The sequence below is a fragment of the Dasypus novemcinctus genome, chromosome 6 (genome assembly GCF_030445035.2).
Source record: "Dasypus novemcinctus isolate mDasNov1 chromosome 6, mDasNov1.1.hap2, whole genome shotgun sequence".
NCBI classification, from domain to species: domain Eukaryota; kingdom Metazoa; phylum Chordata; class Mammalia; order Cingulata; family Dasypodidae; genus Dasypus; species Dasypus novemcinctus.
In genome coordinates, this window is record NC_080678.1 from 133,592,022 (window position 1) to 133,609,568 (window position 17,547).

Sequence of the window (17,547 nt, forward strand, 5' to 3'; positions counted from 1 at the left end):
AGCATTAGCACCTTCTGCTCAATCTTGTGATCAAACTGAGCTTGGCACTGGGGTGACGAGAAGAAGGCCCAAGGAACCCGCTCAGGCAGGGAGCGCCTTGGCTGGCAGCTTCCGCGGGTCCTCCCGCTGCGGGAGAAAGGCATTTCGTCTAGGGCCAGCCAGAACCAGCCCGAAACCTGGCCGCGGCGCCGGGCTGCGGAGCGCCCCGGGGAGGTGGCGGAGGAAGGGGAAGTGGGGGAGCTGCACGCTGTCGTGGGGCACCCAGCACCTCCCGGGCCGCACGGAGGCCTAGCCTAAGATGTATTCACATCACAAAAGTCTATGGACCAGAAAGGGAGAAAATTAACATAAATTACCTCCCCCTGACATCCTGCCTTCCTTGGCAGCTAGAGATCAAGTTCAAGGCAGTGCCAGAGGAAAATCAGGCCTTGAAGCAGAGGTCTTAATGGGCTAAAATACCACCCCAGACCCTCCCTGGAAAACAATAACTCCCCCATCATCTGAGCCCGGTAACAAATTATGCAGGGCAAAGGGCCCTAGGAAGCTAACTCTGTTTATGCTGCTTTCTAGCCAGTCCTTTGTGCAGTGGGGGCTTTATGTAACTTTTGGGGGCGTGCAAATCTTTGCATGGGGAGATGTTAACTTGTTCCTCTTTGGGTGACCTCAGGGTGTCTCTGCCCCTCGCTAGTACTTCATGTCTCCTACTGTGCTGGTCGTGAGAGAACTGTCTCCCCGAGGAAACTACCTCCAAGGTCTCTTGGGATGTAAAGCATAAACACCCACCCGCTCTCCCCACGCCGGCATGCAGGGTTTAGATGGGCTGTGGTGAGGCTGAGACTGCGGAATTCCTTGGCCTAAGATTTGAGTTTCCAGTTTGAGAGGCTGCGGGAAAGAAGAGAGGAGATGTGCAAAGCTGTTGGGAGAAAGTGGATCACAACAGCAAAACAGAAAGCCGGTATAAGAAAAGAAAGGATGAGCAGTGGCTGAGAGATGTCTAATGGTAGGAATGTCCAGGGGACTTTTAAAAATTAGAGAAGATGGAGGTGTGCAGAAAAATTGTGGCAGAAAATACACACATAGTTTTCCCTATTCTTAGCATTAGGGTGGTAACTTACAATTGTTGAAATAGTGTTATTATAATATTAACTGTAGTCCATAGTTTACATTAGGGTTCACTGTGTTGTGCAGTCCTATGTTATTGTTTCTTTAATTTTTAATCTAGTAACATACATACCACCTAAAATTTCTTTTAATCACATTCAAATATATTTCAATGGTGTTAATTACATTCTTAATGGCAACCATCACTGCCATCCATTATCAAAACTTTTCCATCATCCCCGTCAGAAACTCTGTACCAATTAAGCATGGATTCCTCAGTCCCCGCCTCCACCCCCACGCCTGGTAACCTGCATTCTACTTCCTAACTCTATAAATCTGCTTGTTCTAATTATTTCATATCAGTAAGATCATACAATATTTGTCCTCCTGTATCTGGCTTATTTCATTCAACATGTTTTCAAAGTTCGTCCATGTTGTTGCATGACTCAGAACATCATTCCTATTTATAGCTCAGAAATATTCCACAGTGTGTATATACCACATTTTGTTTTTTCATTCATCTGCTGATGGACACTTGAGGTGCTTCCATCTTTTTGTCTAGGGGACTTTATTTTTTAATATTTATTTTATTTATTTCTACCTTCCCCTCCCCCCACACACCGTTGTTTGCACTTGCTGTCTGCTCATCTTCTTTTTTAGGATGTGCCAGAATCGAACCTGGGACCTCCTATGTGGGAAGGAGGCACCCAATTACTTAAGCCACATCTGTTCCCTATTGTATCTCTCATTGTGTTTCCTCGTTATATCTCCTCACGTGTCATCTTGTTGTGTCAGCTCACCACACCAGCCCGTCGTGTCAGCCTGCTGTCTTACTCATCTTCCTTAGGAGGCACCAGGAACCAAACCCAGGGCCTCCTATGTGGTAGGAAGGTACCTAACCGCTTGAGCCACATCTAATTCCCATCTAGGGAACTTTTAAGAACAGCAATACCCAAGCTTGAATTTTAATTTGTTGGCTAACTGCATGGTATGTGGCTGCTTCTGTTTCCCTCACACTTTCAGTAAAACTCTTCCACACACACCCTTGAATTGAGGTTGCTCTGGAGAGTGAAGGTATAGGGGAAACATGAGAGGAGAAAGGGATGATGCACATAGTAGGGCAAAAATTCAGCAGAAACAGGTAATAATAGAAAATACTTTCATTGTACTTACCAAGTGCCAGATACTCTTCTAGATGCTTTATATTCATGTTACTAGAAACTCAGTTAAACCTCTTAGCAACCCTATGAAGGAAGAGCAATTATTATTCTCATTTTACATACGAGGAAACAAATATTGAGAAGTTAAATAACATGTCCAAGGTTGCACAGCCATAAGTGGTAGAGCTGGGATGTGAACCTAGACTCCAAAGCCATTCTTTTAAACACTGTGCAATACTGCCCTTCAAAAAGTCTCGAAGACATGGGGTTGGGAGACACAGGGTTTCTCGTTGTACATGAGGATGGGGGAGAGTTGAGTCCTTCTATCTGAACATGGAGGAAAGGCAACCCCATGTGGCTAGAGGATTTCGGTAAACCCAAGGGGCTGATTCTTGGGACGTATTTAATTTAGGGAGGGAGAGAACCAGGTGATGCCTAAAGTTCTTTCCTGCATTAAGGGTCTGTGAGGCTAAGTTGGGGGTTGACCCTAGAGGAGATTGTAATGTAGTTGTGGAGGAACACCTATCTGGAACAACTAGACTATCTCTCTGTGGAATAGAGAGTTTACAAGGCAACAAGGCAGAAAGAGCCAGTGTGAGGTCTGTGTGTCAAAATGGTGTATATTGGATGAAGTGCTTTGGGGAAGGGAAAACCAGGGAGACTTCCTAGAGGACAGGGACTTGACCTTGAAGGCCTCCTGTAGGACGATGGGCTGGAAATCTCATTTCCTAGTCCCAGCTAGGCCTTTCTTCAAGCTCCTTCACTTTATTTCCTGTTTCCTGGACTTCTCTTATCAAATCAGCAAAACACAAGGAAGCACCTTGTGGGTGGGTGGGAACAGGTTGCTCAAAGACTGGGTGGGCCAGTCAGTCCGTACGTAAATGACCTACAAAAGCTCTGGTTCCCAAAAATGGTCTGCAAGCTGAACCTGAAGGGAAATACAGACTTCCCTTAATGTTTGTTTTTCAAATGAGATATAATCCGCATCTTGTAATGATCGCCATTTTACAGTCTAAAATTCAATGGTTTTTAATATATTCACAAAGTTGTGCAACCATCACTACTATCTAATTCCAGAACATTTCATCACCTGGAAAAAAAACCCTGTACCCATTGCAGTAATTTCCCATTTCCCCCTCTCCCCAGCCTTGGCAATCACAAGTCTACTTTCTGTCTCTGTGGATTTATCTGCTCTGGACATTTCATATCAATGAAATCACATAACATGTTATCTTTTGTGACTGACTTCTTTCGCATCAACATAATATTTTCTAGGTTCATCCATGTTGTAGCATGTGTCAGTACTTCCTTCCTTTTTACAGCTGAATAATATTCCATTGCATGGATGCACCACATTTTGTTTATCCATCAGTTAACAGACATTTGGGTTGCTTCCACTTTTTGTCCATTACAAATAATGCTACTATGAACATCTGTATACAAGTTTTTGTCTGGGCATATGTTTTCATTTCTCTTGGGTAGATTATTAGGAATGGAATTGCTGAGTCATACAGTAACTTTTCACAATTATTGAAAAGACTTTCTTTGCCCAATGAATGGTATTGCCATCTGTCTTAATTAGTTTACCAGGGCTGTTATGAAAAATTCCACACAATGGCTTGGCTTAAACAAAAAATACTTATTGCCTCATGATTTAGAAGGCCAGAAGTCCAAAATCAAGATAGCAGCAAGGCCAAGCTTTCTCCTGGAACCAGTGGCATTCTGGTGATGGCAGTTGTGTCTCACATTGCAATCTCTCCATCTTCTCTAGCTTATTCTGACTTCTCCTGGTTTCTGGCTTCTGCCTTTTACTGACTTCTGGCTTCTTTTGTCTGACTGTGTTAGAATTTCCTCCCTATAATAGTCTCGAGTCATATAGGTTAAGACCCACCCTGATTCAATTTGGCCACACCTTAACTAATAACATCTTCAAAAGGTCCTATTTACAAATGGGTTCACACCCATAGGAACACAGATGAAGACTTGACTCAATTCTCAAAAGCACCCTTGTTTTTAAAAATCAGTTGATGATAAATGTTTATTTCTGGACTCTTCAATTCTATTTCTTTTTCATTTTGGTTTAGTTTTTGGTTTTTTGGTTTTTGTTTTTTTTTTCAATTCTATTTCATTGATCTATATGTCTATCCTTATACTAGTACCTGTCTCCATTACTGTAGGTTTATTCAAGCATACCTCAAAGGTACTGTGGATTTGGTTCCAGACACCACAATATAGCAAATATCGCAATAAAGTAAGTCACCTGAATTTTTTGGTTTTCCCAGTACATAAAGTTATATTTACATTATACTGTAGTCTTAAGCATGCAATAACATTTTGTCTAAAAAATCAATGTACATACCTTAATTAAAATGTGACAGAGACACAATGTGAGCACATGCTTTGGAAAAATGGCATTGATAGACTTGATGTAGTGTTACAAACCTTCAATTTGTAAAAAAAAAATGCAATATCTGTGAAGTACAATAAAACAAGGTACATTTTTAGTAAGTTTTTTCATTGGAAAGTGTGAGCTTCCCAAATTTATTCTTCTTTTTCAAGTTGTTTGGTTCTTTTTGGTCCCTTGAATTTCCATATGAATTTTAGGATCAGCTTCTCAATTTCTGCAAAGAAGCCCACTGGGATTTTGATAGAGATTGTATTGAATCTTCATGTATTCCTTTGCCAATGCTCTTCCTTTCCTTATACACATGTGAGTTTCTGAACTATATCATTTTTCTTATCTCTGAAGAACGACTCCTACCATTTCTTGCAAGACAGGTCTACTGGCAACAAATTCCCTCTGTTTTTGTTTTGTCTGAGGAGGTCTTTATTTCTCCTTCATTTTAAAGGATCATTTTGCTGGATACAAAATTATAGGTTGGTGGGTTTTTTCTTTCAGCACTTAAAATATTTCATTCCACTCTTTCCTTGCTTGCATAGTTTCTTATGAGAAATCCAAAGTAATTTTTATCCTTGTTCCACTTCAGATAAGGTATTCCCCTCCTCCAACTTCTTTGAAGATTTTCTCTCTGTCTTTGTTTCTGCAGTTTCCATATGGCATTTCTTACATATAGATTTTTATTTATCTTACTTGTTGTTCTCTGAGTTTCCTGGATTTGTGGCTTGCTTTCTGTCATTAATTGCGGCGGCTTGCTCGGTCGGTAGAGGTGGGGTCTGGCTGCGGACAAGGGGTCGGTCCAGCTCTGGACGAGGGGTCGGTCCCGCTTGGGACAAGGGGTCGGTCCCACTTGGGACGAGGGGTCGGTCCGGCAGCAGACGAGGGATCGGTCTCACAAGGGGTTGCGCGGTTCGGCTGACAGGGTCGCCCGGCGAAGCCGGCGACGAAGGGGTCGCCCGGAGAAGCCGGCGATGAACTGGGGACAAGGGAGGCCAGGCCCTTGTCGGGGGCTCTCAGGACTGGAGGGCGCATGGCAGAAGAACCACCGCGGAGACAAGGTAAACACGCAAGTCCAACTTTATTGAGGGAGAGGCAACAGTTTTATAGGGGCTGGGGAAGGCTGATTGGTTGAAGCCATGCCCTGTTCTGATTGGTTGCCGGAGAAAGGTCAGTGGGCGGTACTGGACGGGAGAGGGGTGGTGATTAGGGATTGGCTGTTGCTGTTGCTGGGGGAAGGGGCAGGGTTTAGGGATTGGTGGCTGCTGTTGCTGGGGTGGAGGGCAGACTGGATTTTTCCGCCCACGCCTGGCTGTTGCTGCTGTCGGGGGAAGGGAAAAGGGCGGGCTGGATTTTTCCGCCCACACCTGGCTGTTGCTGCTGTCGGGGGAGGGGAAAAGGGCAGACTGGAATTTTCCGCCCTGCGCCTGCGCAGGGAGAAAGAAGGCATCGTGTGGCGCCATCCGGGAGGAGGGGCGGCCGCGGAAGCACGGCTGCTGAGAAGGGGAGACCCGAGGGCACTCTGCGCCCATGCCGAGCTCCCTTCGGGGGTGGCGGTGAGTCCGACCAGCCACCCTATTATGGGGGCAGCGGCTTGGCCTGCCGCGGCTGCTCCCCCGCCAGACCAGCAAAGCACACTTCAGCCCGAGGGGTGACCGCAATTAATTTTGAAGAATTCTCAGCCATTGTTACAAGAAATATTTATTCTGCTCCTTTCTTTCTTCTTCTGATAGCCCCATTACACACACATGCTGCACCTTTTGTAATTATCCATAGTTCTTAGATAGTTCTGTTTTGTTTTTGGTTTTGTTTTCCATTCTCTTTCCCCTTTACATTTCAGTTTGGGAAGTTTATATTGATATATATTCAAGTTCATTTATTCTTTACTTGGCTGTGTCCAGTTTACTGATGAGCCATCAAAGACAGTCTTTATTCCATTAGTTTTTTTTTTCTTTAAGATTTATTTATTTTCCCCCCTTCCCATCCTCCCACCCTCATGTTTTTGCTGTCTGTGTTGTCTTGTCTTCTCATTTTTTCTCCTCTAGGACTCACTGGGATTCTATCCTGGAGACCTCTGATGAGGAGAGAGGTTCCCTGACACTTGCGCCACCTCAGTTTCTGCTGCACTTCACCTTGACTCTCCCCTTGTCTCTCTCTTGATGCATCATCATCTTGCTGCATGACTCACTTGCGCGGGGCACTGGCTCACCACATGGGCACTCATGGAGGTGTGCATGCAGGCATTGGTTCACCATGCAGGCACTCATGCGGACACTGTCTTGCTGAGTGGGCATGGTTTCACTTCTTTTTCACCAGGAGGTCCCAGGAATCGAACCCAGGTCCTTCCATATGGTAGGCAGAAGCTCTATCACTTGAGCCATATCTGCTTTCCTATTTCATTAATTTTGGTTTTTTTAATTTGTTTATTTCTCTCCCCTTCCCCTCCCCCCGCCAGTTGTCTGCTCTCTGTGTCCATTTGCTGTGTGTCCATTAGTTTTTGATTCCTAGGATTTCCTTTTGATTCTTTCTTAGAGTTCTCATCTCTCTTCTTATATAACCCAACTGTTCAACTTTTTCCATTAGAGCCTTTAATCATTATTTTAAATTCCTGGTCATCATTATTGTAAATTCCTGGTGTGGTTGTTTTGAACCGTACATACCCCCAAGCAAATTATGTTCTTAAAGCTAATCTATTCTTGTGGGTGTAAACCTATTGAAAGTAGGATCTTCAGTTAAGGCATGACCCAGGATGGGTCTTTACCCTCTGGAATCCTTTAAATGGGATGGGGAGAGAGAGAGAGAGAGAGAGAGAGAGAGAGAGAGAGAGAGAGAGAGAGAGAGAGAGAGAGAGAGAGAGAGAGAGAGAGAGAGAGAGAGAGAGAGAGAGAAAAGCAAGAAGCTAAAAGCAGTGAAACCCAGGAGAGAAGGAAGAGGGAGAGATTAGCAGATGCTGCCAAATGCCTTGCCATGTGACAGAGAAGCCCGGGATCACCAGCGGCCAGTGTTTAGGAAGAAAGCAGCACCTTGATTTGGACATTTTCTCAGCTTCAAACTTTAAACTAATAAATCCTCATTGTTTAAGCCAACTCATTTTATGGTACCTGTTTTCAGCAGCTAGGAAACTAAAACACCTGGTCTAATAATTCCAAAATCTCTGCCATACCTGAGTCCAGTTCTTGTGCTTGCTCTGTTTCTTCAGATTGTGTATTTTATTAACTTTTAGCATGCCTTGTATTTTTTTTTTTTAAACAGGACGTGATGTATTGAGTAATAGGAACTGAGATATGTAGGTCTTCAGTATGAGGTTTTATATTTATCTGGCCAGGAGTAGGTTGTGTTTACTGTTTGCTGTAGCTGTAGTTGTCTAAGGCTTCAGTTTCCTCAGTGCCCTTGCTTTTGTCTTCCCTGTTGTCTTTGGGTTTCCTTAGAGACTCCTTCTTAAATAGAGTTTGAGCCTTGCAGTTCTTTCAGCTAAAATCTACTGTTATTATATAGAAGCCCTGTTGATGTGGTGGCAAAGTGCATAGGGAAGAGACACATTCTATCATTTTTTAGTGAGCCTCTGTCCCTGGGCACAAGTGCCTCTCAGCAAGTTTTTTTCCCCTTTAGGAGAGTCAGGAAGGCTAGAGGGGCCTGGAGTTGGGTCATTTCCTTCCTCCAAGTTGTATAAAGCTCAGGTGAAGTCTTCTCCCTTGCTGGGTAGGCCTTTATTGTGGAGAATGCTCTGGGCGTGTTTCACAATAGTTACTTTCGCCCTCCCCCTGGCCATACATGAGGAGATTCTTTCCTTAATTTCACTAAGAACCTAGCGAGGTTATCAGAAGTAAATCCCATTAAAATATGGTGGCTCCCTTAGACTGGGCCCTCAGGAGTTTTTAACTCTCAAAATAGTCTACACTCAAACTCTGTTACCATTTAAGTATTCCTTCTGGTTCCTGGCCCCAGTGTTTCTGCTTCAGGTAAGCTTATCTGTATCCTCTATATTCATCTGTCCCTACAGTTTTTGGGGTGGCAGTTTGCTCTGTGACCTCAATTCTCTGAGGAATGTTAAGAGAAATCATTGATTTTCAATTATTCATCTTTTCTCTTATTGTAAGGTGGCTGAGATTTTAATAGGAATTGTGCTAAATCTGTAGCTTAATTTGGGAGTATTGTCATTTTAGCAATAGTAAGTCTTCCAATCCATGAACACAGGATGTCTTTCCCTTTATTTAGGTTTTCTTTCATTTTTTTTCAAGAATATTTTATATTTTTCAGTGTATCTTTGCTTACTTTTGTGCTGCCCTGGCTCAACTGTTGCAGGGCTGAAGAGTTAAGATATGAGATGGATTGCAGGGGTTGCCAATGTTTCCTAAACAAGGGTGAGACCAGTAGTCTCCTGGAATGACCCAGGCTGGTGCTGGACAACTACCAAAGGGCCTCCATGCTGAAATGCTGGGTGCAGCTACTGTAAGCACGCGCTTGGCACTGTTCCTGCCTGGCCACTCACTGACTCTCAGCTCTTGAATGCTGAGATGGAGAGTCTCTCAGGCTAGTTGTTCCAGGAAAGCATCTTCTTCTTGGGCCAGCCTTGGATCAGCAGCCCCAGGGACCCTGAAGTTCAGCTCTGTCTGCCCTTGGAATTTCTCTTGCCAGGAAGAACAAGGTGTCTTCTCCAGGAATGTCATTGGCAGAGAGGGCAAGAACCATGCAAATTATATTTCTAAGCCCTTTCCTAATCATATCAAAGTCCTTTGCAAGGAATCTTCTGGCCTAACTGGAGTTTGATAATTATAAATTAATTCTAGCAGAAATGCTGAATGTAGGAAAGCAAGTTAGAGCAAATTTGTTTCATATTAAAGCCATGGCCAGATCATCATGAACCTTCAGGGTATTTATTTTTCCATCAGCTCCTCCCTGCTTCCCCCACCTCCCTCTGTGGCCTGGCTGAGCTGGAGACTCGCCTAATACAAATAACTGCATTAAAATAAAATCATGCAAAAGCTCAGGGGAACACGCCTGAGTAATGGAGAAGATAATAAGCTTGGACAAGCACCCCAGTACTCTCCTCTTACTCCCTCAAGGCAGGCGCAGGTTCACAACTGATTTGGGAAACTTCTAACAGTAAACAGGAGAGAAACTAGAGCTTAAGTGGTTGAAGAAAAAAAAATAATGTACCAGATCCTATCACTTCATAATCCTCAGTCAGAGATCTTCAATCTCTGAAGTAATTTTCATTTTCTGACTTATGATGGGGGCAGCGGGGGGAGGCAGTGGGTATTGAACAAAACAAAAAGAGAAAGTGGTGGAAAGTAAACCAACACAGAGGTGGCTGCGTTCACTCCTTCCTCCCTTCCTTCCTTTTCATTCATCAGACATCTGAGCGCTGACTCTCTCCTAGGCATTGTGCCAGCTGCTGGAGATGCAGAGATGGGGTGGGGGGTGGGGAAACAACCTAGTCCCTGCCCTCGAGTTGCTCACAGTGTCAGGGGGAGGCAGATGTGTTGCCAGGTAAGCCACACTACCACCAAACTAGGCGTTTCCAAGAGTCTGCAGCTTACCACTCCTTCCCCTCAGCTTGGGTTGGGCCAAGGGACAGGCGGTTGTCATCTCACCTCTGCCTCCAGGAGCTGGAAATTAGGATTATTAAATTCACCACTTAAAAAAAAGAGAAAATGAAATGAAGGAAAGAGAGGAGAAAGAAGGGGAGAGGAAAGCAGGGAGGGAAGGAAGAAGAAAGGGAAGGGGAGAGAGAGGAAGGGAGAATGTCTTCCCCTATAAGATGACTTTTCCCAGTCCTTTGGAATGGAGACAATTCCTTGGACATACAGTCAGGCTTCAGGGTTGAGGTTGATAATCAGGAGATCCTGAAGAAAAGCCAAGAAGAGTGTCTGAAAGGTAGTTTGTTCTGCTGCTGCCAATAACATGGAGCTCCTCCCTGCCTGCCTTCCCAAGAGATGGTGAAAATAAGAAGAGGGTAGCTGAGAAGGGTCTTAGTGTGTGCAAGAGAAGCATCAGGGGACACCGCTCTCATGCCAGCAGCAACAGCAGCATTCCACTGTGCAGTTGTTTGGGGATAGCTGGGGGCTGGTTTAGCTAATTACGCCCCCTCAATTCTATGGTTTTTATCCTCGGGCAGGATGACTGTTTTCAGCTCCTCCAGGACCTGGGTTTTTGGTGAGAGTCATCCCTCACATCTTCTCTCAGTGTGAAATGGATTGCTGCATTTCCAGGGCTTAATTGTCTGCACCAGCTAAAAGCACTCTGCCGGTAATGAAAATACATCCACTCTTTTTATCAAGAAAAAAAAGATAATAACTCAGCCAGCTTTAGCTTACATTTTATTGAACATCAGCCCAGCTTGTTTCCAAGGACATCTCTGATATAAAGCACCGAAGGCTACAGGGGGTTTGGGGGTGCTGAGAAAAGACCTGGGGGAATGATGGGTGAGACGGTGCCCTCTTTACCCCCTCAGAGGACACAGCTTTCCAAAACCAGAGCTATCCATTCCCAGGAGCTGGAGGACGTGACTACTGAACATTTTAAACTCTTGTATCCCATATGGAAGAACAACAACAGCAATTATAATAACCGTGGTGCTTCACAGTTTTCAAAGGACTTGCCAAATTATTCTTATTTGATCCTTGCAAACTCCCTGAAGGGCTAGCAGGGCAGACACTTCTGTATCATTTTTATAGATAAAGAAAGTGAGGGAAGTGACTTAGTGTCATCAGCTGGTGGTAGAGTCAGTGTCTGATACCTGAGCTGGCAGTTTCCACGACTTCTTACCCAGAGGTTGTGTCGATCCTGGATGGAGGACTGTTGGGGGGGGCGGGTAGGGGAGAGGGGAGCAGAGCGTGCGGAGGGTCCCTTGTACAGTGGGGCAAGGCCTTTAGAGATTTATGCAGTTAGGAAAGATTACCTTTGAAGAACCTTAGACAAGCTCTGAACCACCTCAGTTCCACTCCATAGCCTTCTCTTTCACCAGCACTCCAGTCACGCTGACCTCCTGAGGCCAATGTTCCTGATCACCTACTTACAGCCAGCTGTTCCCCACTTCTTCCTTGCTCAGAGAACCCGGGTTTTGCTCTCAGAAGCCTAGTTATTGTCAGAAGTCTGGAGCACAGGTTCTTCAGTGAAGTTGAGTAGAGGGCAGGTCTCCCCTGTGCTCCACTGTAAACCAGTCTTAGTAATTACGTTCCCCTTGCCAGGGATGAGCTTAGGAATGGGCATGTGATGAAACTTGATTATCTTATGAAATGTAAAGGGAAATGTGTACAGAATCTTGAGAAGGGTTTCCTTGGTCTGAAAAGAAAAGGGTTTGCCCTCTTCTTTTCTGCCGCTGGACACTGTATAAAGATGGAGGATGTTGCGTAAGATTGGAGCTTCAGTAGCCATCTTGGACCTGGATGGAAGTCAGCCCAAACGAGTACCTAAGCTGAAAGGAGATGGTCTGACCCTTGGTGCTGCTGATTTGTTAAATTATTGATCCATAGAACACCCGCCTCTGTCAGGCTTCTTTTTGTTGTATAATAAAACTTCTTCTCTTCCTTTATACTAAAAGTGTACTCAAGAATCCATCTCCTTTCTGTTTCTCATACTCTCCAAGCATGTTCTCATCTCTGAACCTCTTTACCTGCTGTTCCTACTGTCAAGAGCTTTTCTACTGGATGTTCACACAGCTCTCTCCTCATCATTCGGGCCTCAGCTCAAATGCTACTTCTCCAGAGAGACCTTTCATGAATCACTTCACCTAAGCCAGTTTTCCAGTCACTATGCTTTCTTTTCTACATTTACTGGTCTCAGAAATCATCTTTTTATTTATTTGCCTGTTTTGCTTATCAGAGTGTCATCTCCATGTAAGTCAGAAATGTGCCTGGCTTGCTCGCCACTGTACTCCCAGCACCTGGCAGGGTCCTGGCATGTAGACACTCAGGAAACATTTACTGCATGAGTAAAAAAAAAAACCCAGGGACAGTCTCACCATACAGCTCCCCCATTCCCTTCTCCCCTGTGACTAGGCAGTGTGTCTGTACCCTTGGCCTTTTGCCAATTCCTTTTACAAAAATCTAAATCTCAAGACCAGAAAGAAATAAAGAAGGCAGCAGAGAAGAAAAACATTATAAAAGCAAGATTATTTTATGCTTAAATGTAAAAGGAGAGCAGGCTGATTGCATAATATATGTAGATCTATGCAAATTACCATGCAAGTTAAATAGGGGAGGTTTGAAGTGGTGGGAAGTCCAAATCTCACGTTTGGTGTGTTTTCCTTCTCTATGGGAAGTGGTCTCAACTTCTCAGGCTCAGAAAGTAGGGTGCTGGCATACAGGGGGAAGAAACCCAATCGAAAGTTACACAAGTAAAAAGGAATTTGATTTGGTTGTTGGGTTTTTCTAAGAGACAGAAATAAAATTCTTTCCATTTATCCATGGTAAATATTATAAATAGAAAGCATGAAACTCTATATTTGGTTTTCTATAATAAGCAAATAAGATTACAGGGGTAGAGGGGGAAAGGAAACAGGAAAAGAAGAGCAAGGGCAAGAGGCCAAGACAAAACCCCCAAGTTGCCCAAAGCCTAGAGGCAAGAACCTAATCCATGGAATAATTCTATATATTAATAGGAGAAAAAACAAACAAAAGCAGACCTCTGGTTTAAAAAATAAAAGGATATACATTTTCAGAGTTTGTTTTAAAACTGTTTAAAGTCGTACCTACGGGATAAAGGGTCCTCATTCATTTGTTCAGCAACTGTTTTTTGAGTCCCCATGTCCCAAGCCTTGAAGAGGTATCGGGGAACATCTGATGTGGGCACAGAACCTGCCCTCACGGAGCTGACATTCTATCCAGTTCTCTTCTAATTTGCAATGAGGAAAACACTCCTTAGAAGGAAAAAATCTTTCGTCTCATTCCACAGAGGAAAAGGTCCACTTTAAGGAGTGCCACATTGTGGGGTCCATGTGGTGCTACTGAGGACTTAAGGGCCCTGCGCAGATTTCCCAAGGCCAAGCATCAGTGGGATTGCCTTGCAATGATCGCAAGGGGAGGCTGAGCTGATGTGGTGAGTTTTCTGGGAGATTACCGATTTCAGACAGTTTGCACCAATATCCTCTTGTCACCAGCTTCTCCCTATCCTCTTGTCCACCGTCAGCACCCATGAGTTTCTGTTACCACAGTTGCCTCCTGACTGGTGTCGCTGCTCCCGCTGCTCCCAAACCTTGCCTCCCCCTGTCTGTTCTCCACACAGCAGCCACAGTGGTCCTGTTAAAATGTATGGCAGAGCTTGCTCTTCTCTGCTCCAACACACTGCTGGTTTCCTGTTCACTCAGGAATGAACCGAAGTCCCTACAAAGGCCTAGCAGGCCCTAAACCCCAATCTTCCTCTCCTTCTCCTTCCTGTTCCTCCACAGACCGTCAGGCTGCGCACTCGGCGCGCTCTGCCCGAGCACTGCCCTGCTCCCCACAGCCCCCATGGCTCTCTGTCTCACCTCTTCAGGCTGTCACCTCATGGAGGCCTTCCCCAACTATCCTACTCAAAATCTCAAACCCCTCTGCCCTCCATAAGCCGTATCTTCTTTCCCCACTTTATTTTTCTCCATGGCTCTTATCGCTTTCTAAGTTATTGCATGTTTTACTCATTTGTCTTGTTTACTGTCTGTCCCTTCCACCCCTGCCTGCAGAATATAAGCTCCCTGAGAGCAGGGGTTTTCATCTGTTTCATTCAATTGACAAATTAGGCACTTTTAAAAAAGCATGTGTTGGCATCCTTTTATTTGAATAAATTTAGTTTTACGGAAAAAAGTGACAACATTGTTTTCGTTTTTGTCATTTTACAGAGAAACTGAAAATGCCATCAGAGGCTCAGCCTGGTCCTAACGCTGATGTTTGGGAAGCCCTGGCCCGGGGGCTCTAAGTCCCTGGTGACAAAGCCCGGCTCCCATCCACACAGCCAGCCCCAGGAGGGGTGGGCCCTGACTGGCACTCAGCTCTTATCAGCTAGATGCCTGAGCAGCAAATACCAGAGCCTCCGCCTAAACGTAGGCAGATTTACTTTGCAGACGGTGAGGATGCGTTTTAATTTGTTGATGTGAAATCTTAATTGAACTAAACTGCTAGAGGTAGTCTCTGTTCTCTGTCATAGTCTTAATTTAGTTGGCAAAACAAGATATCATTAGAGGAAAATTACAAGCAAAGGCGCAGTGCCCAGAGGGTTTTAGGGAACACACTTCTGGGGTGGAGGTGGGGTGGCATGTGGCTGCCATGAACACAAACCCCATCCATACAACTAGGATGAAAACTTGGCTTTCCAAAGACACTCCAGTGGTGTCACGAAGGATCAGACATACGAGCCCTCCCACAGCTGCCAGGCTAAACACTGCTCCTGCTCATGTACTCGATGCTGTATTTTTAGTGTTAGAGCCGGAGGAGAGGGGAGAATTTCTTACCCAAAAGTACAGAAGTGTGGGAGGTGCCAACTCTATCACTCAATTGCTGAGGGACCTTGACAGGTCGCTTCCCCTGCCTGGGCCTCTGTTCCTCCATCTGTGCATCGAGGAGGTTGGAATCCAAGTCCCTGAAGGTGCCATCACCAGCATACCCTGTGTGACTCTCGCAGACTCCCAGGCTTATGTCAGGGCCCAGCCTCTTGCCGACCAAATCCCAGCTATGCAATCTACCCAAGTACTTGGCCGTGGCATATGCTCACATCACTGGCCTTGCTGCCCCTACAGAAAGGGGGCCGGGCTGCAGGCCTTTCACTAAAGTGGCCTCATTTCTAACCCACAGAACCACAGGTTGTGATTGCCTTGCTCTGGGAGAGGACCTTAGGAGCGAGTCTCTTGGTGACAGATGCCCATCTCACCCCTTTCCCATTTCCTGCTCACAGGGGCCTCCTACACATGCTGCTCACCCCACCCCAGCAAACTCTGTGCACCAGGCCTGCCCATGTCTGGAGAAACTCTTGCCAGGGCCTTGCTCCAAGCTCACCCTTACTGCAGCACCCCAGACAGGCTGAGGCAAGTCACCAGTGGCAGATGGCAGGAACTGGGCTCCCTGGGCAATCCAGCTCTGAGTCCTGTACTATCTTATTCCAAGAAACACCTCTACAAGGGAGTTCCCAGAAGAGTGACGCAGGCCTTGGTATCTCCCTCTGAAACCCAGCTGAAGAAGTGCTGGGGGCAACTTCCGTGGGGGACGGTTTCCTGAGCTCGCAGATCCTCACCCTTGTGATTCACTGGCTAGAACAGGAGGGTCGCAGGTCCCAGTCACCTGCGTTTAGTCATGAGCTCTTTCTCATGTAAGTGCCAGGAGGCTAGGAAAGAAGCAATTCCATATAGAAGAAGGAGTGCAACCTGCAGTGGTAGCCATCTGGCAAATCCCTTCTGTTCTTGGAGACTTTCTGCCTCTATCCAGTGGCAGATGATAATATTGACCTCAGAGAACTGCTATGGGAAATGAGACAACACAAAGCTTCTAGATGCCAGGCACTGTGTCTGGTCCATAGTGTGTGGACCAGAGTGCACAAGTGGCAGCTGTTGGTACCATTATTATCATTAAAATCCTAGCACAGGGTCTGGCATCCAGAATGTGTCCAATAAGTGGAATTGTGCTTGTCATCCACCAGAGGACACGCAAGGCTACAGAGGTCCTTTCAACTCTTCGGAGATGGTGGCAAACTCTAGATCACAGAGACACATCCCTGAGATTCCTCTCTCCCTGAATTTTTCTGCCTTGCTCTGCTTCCCCCTCAGTCTGTGAGAAGGCCAAAGGCCAAGGTCACAGAAACTCAGTGTTTTTGTTTCCTGGGTTGCTCAAGAAATATCATACAATGGGTCAACTTAAAAAATGGGAATTTGTTCACTCATAGTTTTGAGACTAAGAGAAAATTCAAATCAAGACATCATCAAGGTGATACTTTCTTCATAAAGACTGGCATTCTGGGACTGGCTGCCAGTGATCCTTGGTCCTTGACTCCTCTGTTACATGAAAATGCACATGGCGGCCTCTCCTGTCCTCTCTCTTTTCCTGGTTCTGTTGAATTTTAGTTTCTGGCTTCTGGTAGATCCCTCTGAATCTCATTTTACCTATAAAGGACTCCAGTAATAAGATTAAGAACCATCCTGAGGTGAGCCACACCTTAACTGAAGTAGCCTCATTAAAACGTCCTACTTACAATGGGTTCACACCCACAGGAATGGATTAAGTTTGAGAACATGTTTTTCTGGGGGTACATACAGCTCTAAGTTCTCCCATTCCAATAGCTATTTGATGGAGTAATGCCATTTGGGAGATAAACTGTGAGCTCTGCCTTTTTCCATCCTTGGTGGGGGCTGGAAATGGCTTTTTTTTTTTTCCATCACAGGATGGAAAGATTGAGGGTGCTTACTTTATCTGTTTATTTATTTTAAAGATTTATTTATTTTTTCTCACCCCATCATTGTTTGCATTTGCTGTGTCTGTTTGTTGTCTGCTCATCTTCCTTTAAGGAGGTCCCGATTCCGCGACCTCCCATGTAGGAGTGAGGCACCTAATTGCTTAAGTCAACTCCACTCTCTGCTTTATTGTATCTCTCCTTGTGTTTTCCTTCTTGTGTCACTTGTTGTGTCAGCTCACCATGCCAGCCCATCACTTCAGCTCACTGTCTTGCTTATCTTGTTTAGGAGGTACCGGGAACCAAACCTGGGACCTCCCATGTGGCAGGTGGGAGCTCAGACACTTGAGCCATATATGCTTCCCAGAGGGTGCTTACTTTAAATGCATCATGACTTCTTGTACAGAAAGGGCCTGGACTTAGGGCCAGTCTTCCTTGGGGCAAGGTCCTTCATACCAGTGTTTTGGTAGACATTGGTGAACTCAGCCCTTGATTAAACAGGACTCTTTACTGAACGTGTCAGAAACCTCACTGAAACACTAA